General features: G+C 43.5%; 2 long non-coding RNA genes across 3 annotated transcripts; one reads left to right on the top strand and one right to left on the bottom strand.

Annotated features, from left to right (window-relative positions):
• The first annotated feature begins 999 nt into the window (after positions 1-999).
• Positions 1,000-1,753, top strand: LOC121061387. The gene is made up of 2 exons (XR_005815068.1): positions 1,000-1,333; positions 1,440-1,753. It is a non-coding gene; the product is annotated as an uncharacterized LOC121061387 (long non-coding RNA).
• Positions 1,754-4,202: 2,449 nt separating this feature from the next.
• Positions 4,203-7,323, bottom strand: LOC121061725. 2 transcript variants are annotated; one of them, XR_005815232.1, is made up of 4 exons: positions 6,897-7,323; positions 6,496-6,616; positions 5,694-5,790; positions 4,203-4,582 (listed from the first exon to the last, which is right to left on the bottom strand). It is a non-coding gene; the product is annotated as an uncharacterized LOC121061725 (long non-coding RNA). The 2 variants fall into 2 exon arrangements; XR_005815231.1 differs by lacking the exon at positions 6,897-7,323 and having other exon boundaries at positions 6,496-6,771.

The following is a 7,323-nucleotide window of genomic DNA, read 5'->3' on the forward strand; positions in this document are numbered from 1 at the left end:
TGCCATGATGAGTTCCCCAGCCTGAGCCCCATGGCTGTGGGAGGAACAACAGAGGCCGCCTCTGCAAAATGACTTTGCAGAGGAAATCCTGTGCTCTAAGGCTGTAATTGGGTATGGCTTTGTAGGAGCAGATTCTTTTTTTTCTGCTGACAAAATAGTTTGCACAAGCTACCTTTGGATTAGCCGACCTTGAACATGTAAATGCTGAGATGTCAGCTGAAGGGTGTTGCTGTCTGAGCTGATGGAGTGCTGTGTGGCAGAGACAGCAGCGTGGACACTGCTGGGAGCAAGCAAAAGGTTTGTTACAGGGAACAACCGGATGAGGTCAGAGGTTGTTCCTTAGTCACTGCTGCTCTGTGAAGTAGAAATAGCAAGTGAGAGAAGCAAGAATGCAATATACAGTTGTATGGAAGACAGTAACTGCTCACTGATTTGGGGGCTTAAGTTATTCCTGGCTTTTCCTGATCACTGAGTAACTTTTCTGAAATATTTAAAGTGAGAGCTCTGTGAAAATTAAAGGATTGTACAAAAAAGCTGAGATCAATTTCTGCAAAGACTACTATTAAGCTCAGATATGTAAAACTGATTTAATAAATGAACAAAGCTCTGGGTATTTTGGGTAAGGCTGGCTTATTTTAAGCAAATTATGCGCTACTAGGAAATCAGCTGATTAGTACCATTAGGGATTCGAAACCTAATTCTCAAAACATCTGCCTGCTTCTCCCCTCGTCTGTGAGCTGAGGGGAGTTCTGCTTTTTTTGGTCTACATTTTGCTTTTTCATTTTCCGTTTGGCTTTTAACTTGGTACTCGGTGAGTAATGCTGGCTTTAAATGAGACATTGGACAGTGCAGCACAACTCCCCCTTTACTGGCAGAGTTAAGCACACAAACCAGTCTTCCATTTGTGGATTTCTTAGTTTTTAACAAGTGGAGTTATGTAGAGGATAAAAGCAAACAGGCCAAGATAGAAAGTCAGATTCCTCTGCAGGGCTTCCCTTCTCTTCAAAACCTTTCTTCCCTCTCCTCAGTTCCTGGGAACAGAAAAGACTGGAAGAGTCCCATGGGACTGGAAGTAGAGGCAAGGGTGCTGTAAAATCCAGAAAAATACTGGAAATATTGGTCTCGGTGGCTTTCTATTAATAGCACTTTTTCAGGGAAAAACTGGCTGATAATTGATATCTTTTTTTTTTTTAAAGGTATCTGGAAATCTTTTTATTTCAACTGTCTTGCTTTTACTGTCTTCCGTAAGAATTTGCTGCAGTAGTTGCCGAGAGGACGCTAAGACGTGTGGTTTCCAGTAGGTGGCAGCGTTAACAAGGATACACATTGCTGGGTGAGAATTTATGTCCAAGATGCGAGGAATCTGGATATCGGGCTGGCGTCTCTCCACTAGTCAAGATTTTTGAAAGTATATCCTCGTTATTTTCCTGTACTTCTAGGGGAAGGCACCTAGGCAAAGATGAAACATTTGAAGCGGACCTGTGAGCTCCAAACCCTTCTAGTAGTCCTTACAACCGTGACAGCGCTAGGTGGGAACACTGAGGTAGCCACTGAGCAGCTCTGGAGACAGACAAACAGCAAAGAGGTGACTAAAAATGAAAATTCAGCGCTGTTTTGATAGATGGTTTGTTCTTTCAGCTGCATGAAAGGTTGCACGTAGCTGCTGTCGCAGAAGCACAACCACTGTTACTCAGTTCCTGACGTAAAGAAAGTGAGTTTCCAAAGCTTAGTTTGAAATATGTTTTAATTGGAAGATGACATTAGTGTATGAGCATGTATAGTTTTCTACCTCAGTCATGAAATAAATTTCACAAACAGGTTTGGGGAAAACAGCTGTTCTTAAAAAGACGTGTGTACATCCTGTTTGTTGTGCATGTTTGACGATTGGAGCCTTTTAGCTAGCACTGCCTTTTGGGGCAGCAGCTGCAGCTGGGATGTTCTTGTGTGATGCACTGAGAGCATGAGAGACCCAGTGGGTCTCGTTTCATTCTCTGTCAGCAGCTGCAGGTGTAGCTGTTCATTAATGTGTTTAGCTTCTTCCTGTTGCAGACTTGACTTTATATCTTACGTGTTATTTTATGTCTTAGTATAGCTTTTCAGAGACATCTTTTCCTAAAGAAAAAGGGCTTGGTACTAATGCTCTCTTCACCTATTGCATTATAATTTTTGAGTTATACCTGTTGATTCACTTGGTTGAAATAATACAAAGGCAAGTTCACAAAAAGTTCACAAAAAGACATTGAGTTCTCTTAAGTGATGAAAAACCATTCTATGTCCCAGATGGAACATGGAAAGTCAAGGAGAATGAATGTTTATCCCTTCTGGTTGGCACTCCTTTTTGAGACAGTTCAGTGTTGGGTAGTCATCTATCCTAAAATGCTGAGAACCAGTTAATATAAAAGAATGCACGTCTGACAATCATACAACCAGATGGGAGGCTGTTTTATCTGGGTCTGTGGATTTTGTGTCTGTGTGCTGTTGAGGAGATTGTTAGAATTCTGATGACAGAATACAGAACCTACAGAAAGTGCAGAATGCAAATGCTGGAGAGCACGGCTCAAAGTTTTACGCTTCCTGGGACTGCCTAGCGTATTAACAGGTCTGGGGAAAAAAATGACTGTGGTTCCAAATTAATAGCACATTGACAAGTGTGATTTAAACCTATCCCCACCTCGATCGGTCAGCCCTACTGAAATCTTCAAATGCTTAAGAGGTAACCCGTAGCCAATGGTGTCAGAAAGTGCTGTGAGATTTGAGAAATTGATCTGCTTTTCTCTCAGGTAACAGTTTTGTCCTTGTGTGAGAAGCAAGTGAGGGATTTTGCTGCCCTTGTGTCTTTTATTTAACCTCCATTAGCACCACATGTAGTAAAATGCTACTGTCTTAAATAAATGTTACGTTTCTGAGAAACAAATTAGATGGCAAATAATCTGTTAAGAGCTGACTGCCTTCTTCCCCCCAGACAGTTGAGCTGCATCTCTCTTTCCCTCTCTCAAGCATTTGCTGCTTTGCACTTCCTTTTCTTTCATTGGAGAGTCGGATAAATCGGTTGCTTTGCACTAGTATATGCTCCTTGGAAAGCCAGATCAACTCTCTTCAAACACTGGACTAACTAGTAATTGATTGCTTCCTCTAACCGGCACTTATGCTTAAAATCCCATTTTACTGCTTCTGCTTACTAAGCAGGTGACAGAAACTTTCATAACCAGAGAGCAGAGAAGGAGTCGTAGTTCTGTATAAAGAAAACATTTGGAAGTTTTGAAGCTGTTTCCCCTGCTCAGCTGCCATCCCTATGCTAATCAAATACCTGATCTTTTGCATTACAGCAAAAGTCTTGATTCAGTTATTAAGGAAAGTTATTTCTGAAAATACTCAGCCACCTCTGTGCATGCCAAACCATTAATGGCACTGTGCAATACGCACATTGCAGTGATAATCAGGTTGTGGAATGAATGGCAACATAAAGATTAGGCTCCAGATCCAAAATGTCATTTATTTGGCCATTTTATTTAGGGTAGCACTCCCCTCCCCTCCCATTCCCTCCATCTCCCTTCCCTCCCCTCCCCTCTATTCCCCTACACTCCCCTCCCCTACACTCCTCTCCCCTACACTCCCCTAAGCACCCCTCCCCTATGCTCCCCTACTCTCCCTTCCCCTACACTCTCCTCCCCTACACTCCCCTATATTCCCCTATACTACCCTCCCCTACCCTCCTCTCCCCTACACTCCCCTCCCCTACACTCCTCTCCCCTCCACTCCCCCCCCTCCCCTCCCCTCCCCTCCCCTCTATTCCCCTACACTCCTCTCCCCTACACTCCTCTCCCCTACACTCCCCTACGCTCCCCTCCCCTACACTCCCCTCCCCTATACTCCCCTCCCCTATACTCCCCTAAGCTCTCCTACTCTACACTACCCTACAAGTCCCTTTAGTACCCTCCCCTCCCCTTCCCTCCCCTCCCCTCCCTTCCCTCCCCTCCCCTCCCCTCCCCTCCCCTCCCCTCCCCTCCCCTCCCCTCCCCTCCCCTCCCCTCCCCTCCCTTCCCTCCCCTCCCCTTCCCTCCCCTTCCCTCCCCTTCCCTCCCCTCCCCTTCCCTCCCCTTCCCTCCCCTTCCCTTCCCTTCCCTCCCCTTCCCTCCCCTTCGCTTCCCTCCCTTTCGCTTCATTCTCTCTCCTTCCCTCCCCTTCCCTCCCCTCTTGTCCTCTCTTCTCCTCCTCTCCTCTCTTCTTCTCCTCTCTTCTCCTGTCTTTCACAAACTTGAATGCCGAAGGGGGAGAACCGTAACTTCAAATCGCTTCAGTCATTCTCGTAGCTGATATCACTGGCTGATTCATGGGAATCCATCAGCAGGAATCATCAGCGTTCCAGCTGCTGTGTTACTAGTCAAGCAACAGTCTCAAACTGGGAATCGCTGACTTCTTTCTGTGGCTCGCACAGGTGGTTTTCGATTCCAGCCTGCCTTGGACATGTCCTCTTGCTAAGTCCCTACCTACACTGCAGTTCTGCTTAGAAGCAGAAGCACGGTTTTGAAGTAGTTCCACTACTTCCATTTTCAATGATTTAGCTTGGCTAGCCAAGTGGTTTCTGTAAATAGAACACAATCGAGAGATTTTGGTTAGAAACAACTAACTGAGCAGTTCCTTTCCACATGGGCAAGGAATATTTACCCTTTCCTAATGGAGACTACAGTGTAAGAGAGAATGACAGATCATTCAGAGAGCTTTGAAATATCCCTTGGGGATGCTTAGTCCAGAGGACCAGAGTAAATCTGTCTAAAGTACACCATGGGATCACTCTGAATTACTTCCTACCAGACGCATGTCCTTACTATGTCTGATATGGCTTCAGCTGGTTTGGGGGTTCTTTTTCACCTAATACCTAAATTAAGTTAAGAGTTCTAAGTGAAGATGGAAAGATTGAGAAATATATAAATCACTGATGAAAAGGGCTTCGAGAACTTTGGCCATTAGCCCTGGAAAGCATCAAAGTACTGTCCTATGAAGCAAATGCCTTATTCTCTTGATATCTAAGGAGGTAAATAAATCCAATGTTGGAACATTAAGGATAGGTTAGAAAAGTAAACACTAAAAACAAGTTAAGGAGAAGAACAAGTAAGCAATTGCAATGCCTGTGGGGTTATTGCAGGGTTAGGCAAAGAACTATTGTGCAATGAAATCTTGTTATAAAAGAAATATTACGTGAATTTTTACTGTTTCATTTGTTGAGCTATATTTGGAAGGGAGTGAATCTATCAGGATTAGATAGCTAATTTAGAAATTAAAATTGGTTTCTCTTTCCTTTTCAGTTCACTCCTTTTTATAGGATTTTATAATAGAATACGTATATATATGCTTTTTTTTAAAAAAAAAAAGAATAAAAGCAGGTAATTATATTCACAATTATTTTTTAAATACAGTAACAATAGCAAGGATGAGATGAAAAGTATTTATACACCATTATAGTGTCAAGGTATGTCCCATACATTAGTAACAGTCAGAGGATTCATTTTAGAGAACAAAAGATATCTTTAAATGAGTAAATAAATAATTGAATATATATGCATATATATATATATACATATATATATACATACAGAAACCTAAGAAACTGCTATGCAGGTTAGCTTCTTGCTCTCTTTTCTGAAAGTTACAGTGAATACAGCATCAGTGTGTGTTACAAACATTACAAGCATTACCTTCAATCCACCACAGGTACACACGAGAGGTCAGTCTGCAGGTTCTGAAGGCAAAGAAACTGCTCTGGTTTGATGTGAAGAGCCAAGACATAAGCTGCTGTCAGAGAAAAGATGCTGTCAAAGTGTGTCACGTCTATGCTAGAGCATCTCTACCACCATCTGTACTGCATCTATATTCAATCTATACTAGAGCATCTCTACTTAGCCAGTCTGGGTGACCTTGTGAGCATTCTGAAGACCCAGAGGAGGGTCTCTTTGTCATTTCTGTTTTTATAGCCAGTGAAAATTCTTACAATTTTACACAGCGTGAATGAAAAACACTAAGTGTACTTCCAATTTTCACAACTTCTAAGCAAGTGGAGATGAGGTCGTGGAATAACCAAATAAACTGTTGATCTAGAAGCAGCCTAAAGATTGTCTTTAAGCAGGGCCTTGTATTGTCCTTATGGCTGAGCTGCCAGGAATTAAAGAAAGTCTCCCTGGGAACCCAGCCCTGGAGTCACCCAAAACTTGTTTAAACCCATGAGATTTGAAATGAGACAGCTGGACTCAATAAACTGCATGTTTACGGATTTTGTTTGTTTGTTGTGTTTTTTTTGTTTGTTTGTTTGTTTTTTTCAGGGCTTAATTTGATTAGCTGTACAGGTTGGCAGCTGCCTACAGACAAATACCTTATCAGTAGTCTAAACAACGTGATTGCTCTAACTGAGAAAAATGAATTGTATTTGACGGACTTATGAAGTGTTTCCAACTAAACTTTCTACCACTACAGAAATGCACCTGATCCTTTCACAAAACTTACGGGTGGTAATTGGAAATATTCATCAGCATTCTCTGTTTCCTTCCTCATCTCAATTCTCTTTTGGCCTGTGAAGCTTTTCAGATCAGAGATGAAGATCAGCTATAATATGGAGTTTGGGATACTGCAAAGGAAAAGAAGAATCATACTGAAAACTCTTTTCAACCTCACGTGCAATCATCAAAGAAAAGAATACCAAAAGAATCCCGCTTTATCATGGTAAGCATAAATTTGAGCATAGGTCTCCTATAACTGCAGCGAGGTTAAACAGGTTCCAAACAAGGTTTGGTTAAGCACACCCATAATCATTTCCATAAAACTGTGTTTTCAAACAAATGGTTTAAAGATTTAGATTTTCTTACAAGTGAAGAATGAAAAAATAAAAATAAATTCCCAGGACATACAGCTTTCCTCTAGCTTGCTTTGCTTCATTCAGAATCTGAGTCGGGTCACAATCAGGGAGCAGCATTGCAGAGAAATGCCAAAGCCTCCCCAGACTTGCTGTATCTTCATCAACAAGGGCTTTGCTACTGCTGCCTCCTCAGCAACGTCAGCAATTTACTAGGAAAGTTGGTGTCCACCAGGTCACCTTAGGAATAGGAAATCCCTCTGGCCACAACTTCACACTCACCCCAGAAGCCCCCGCGGCGGTGGCGGCCGTTGAGCGGCGGTCGGCGGCCGTTGGCGGCGCCGCTCCCCCGCCGATGCGGCGCGGGCAGAGGGCTGCGGGCTCGTGCTCCTCGGGGGCGGGTCGGCTGCCGCGGCTCCGCCGTGGGGCATCCGCCGCGGGGCTGCTGAGGCGGCGGGGGGGCTCCACGGAGGAGCGGGAGG

The sequence above is a fragment of the Cygnus olor genome, chromosome Z (assembly GCF_009769625.2).
Source record: "Cygnus olor isolate bCygOlo1 chromosome Z, bCygOlo1.pri.v2, whole genome shotgun sequence".
NCBI lineage: Eukaryota > Metazoa > Chordata > Aves > Anseriformes > Anatidae > Cygnus > Cygnus olor.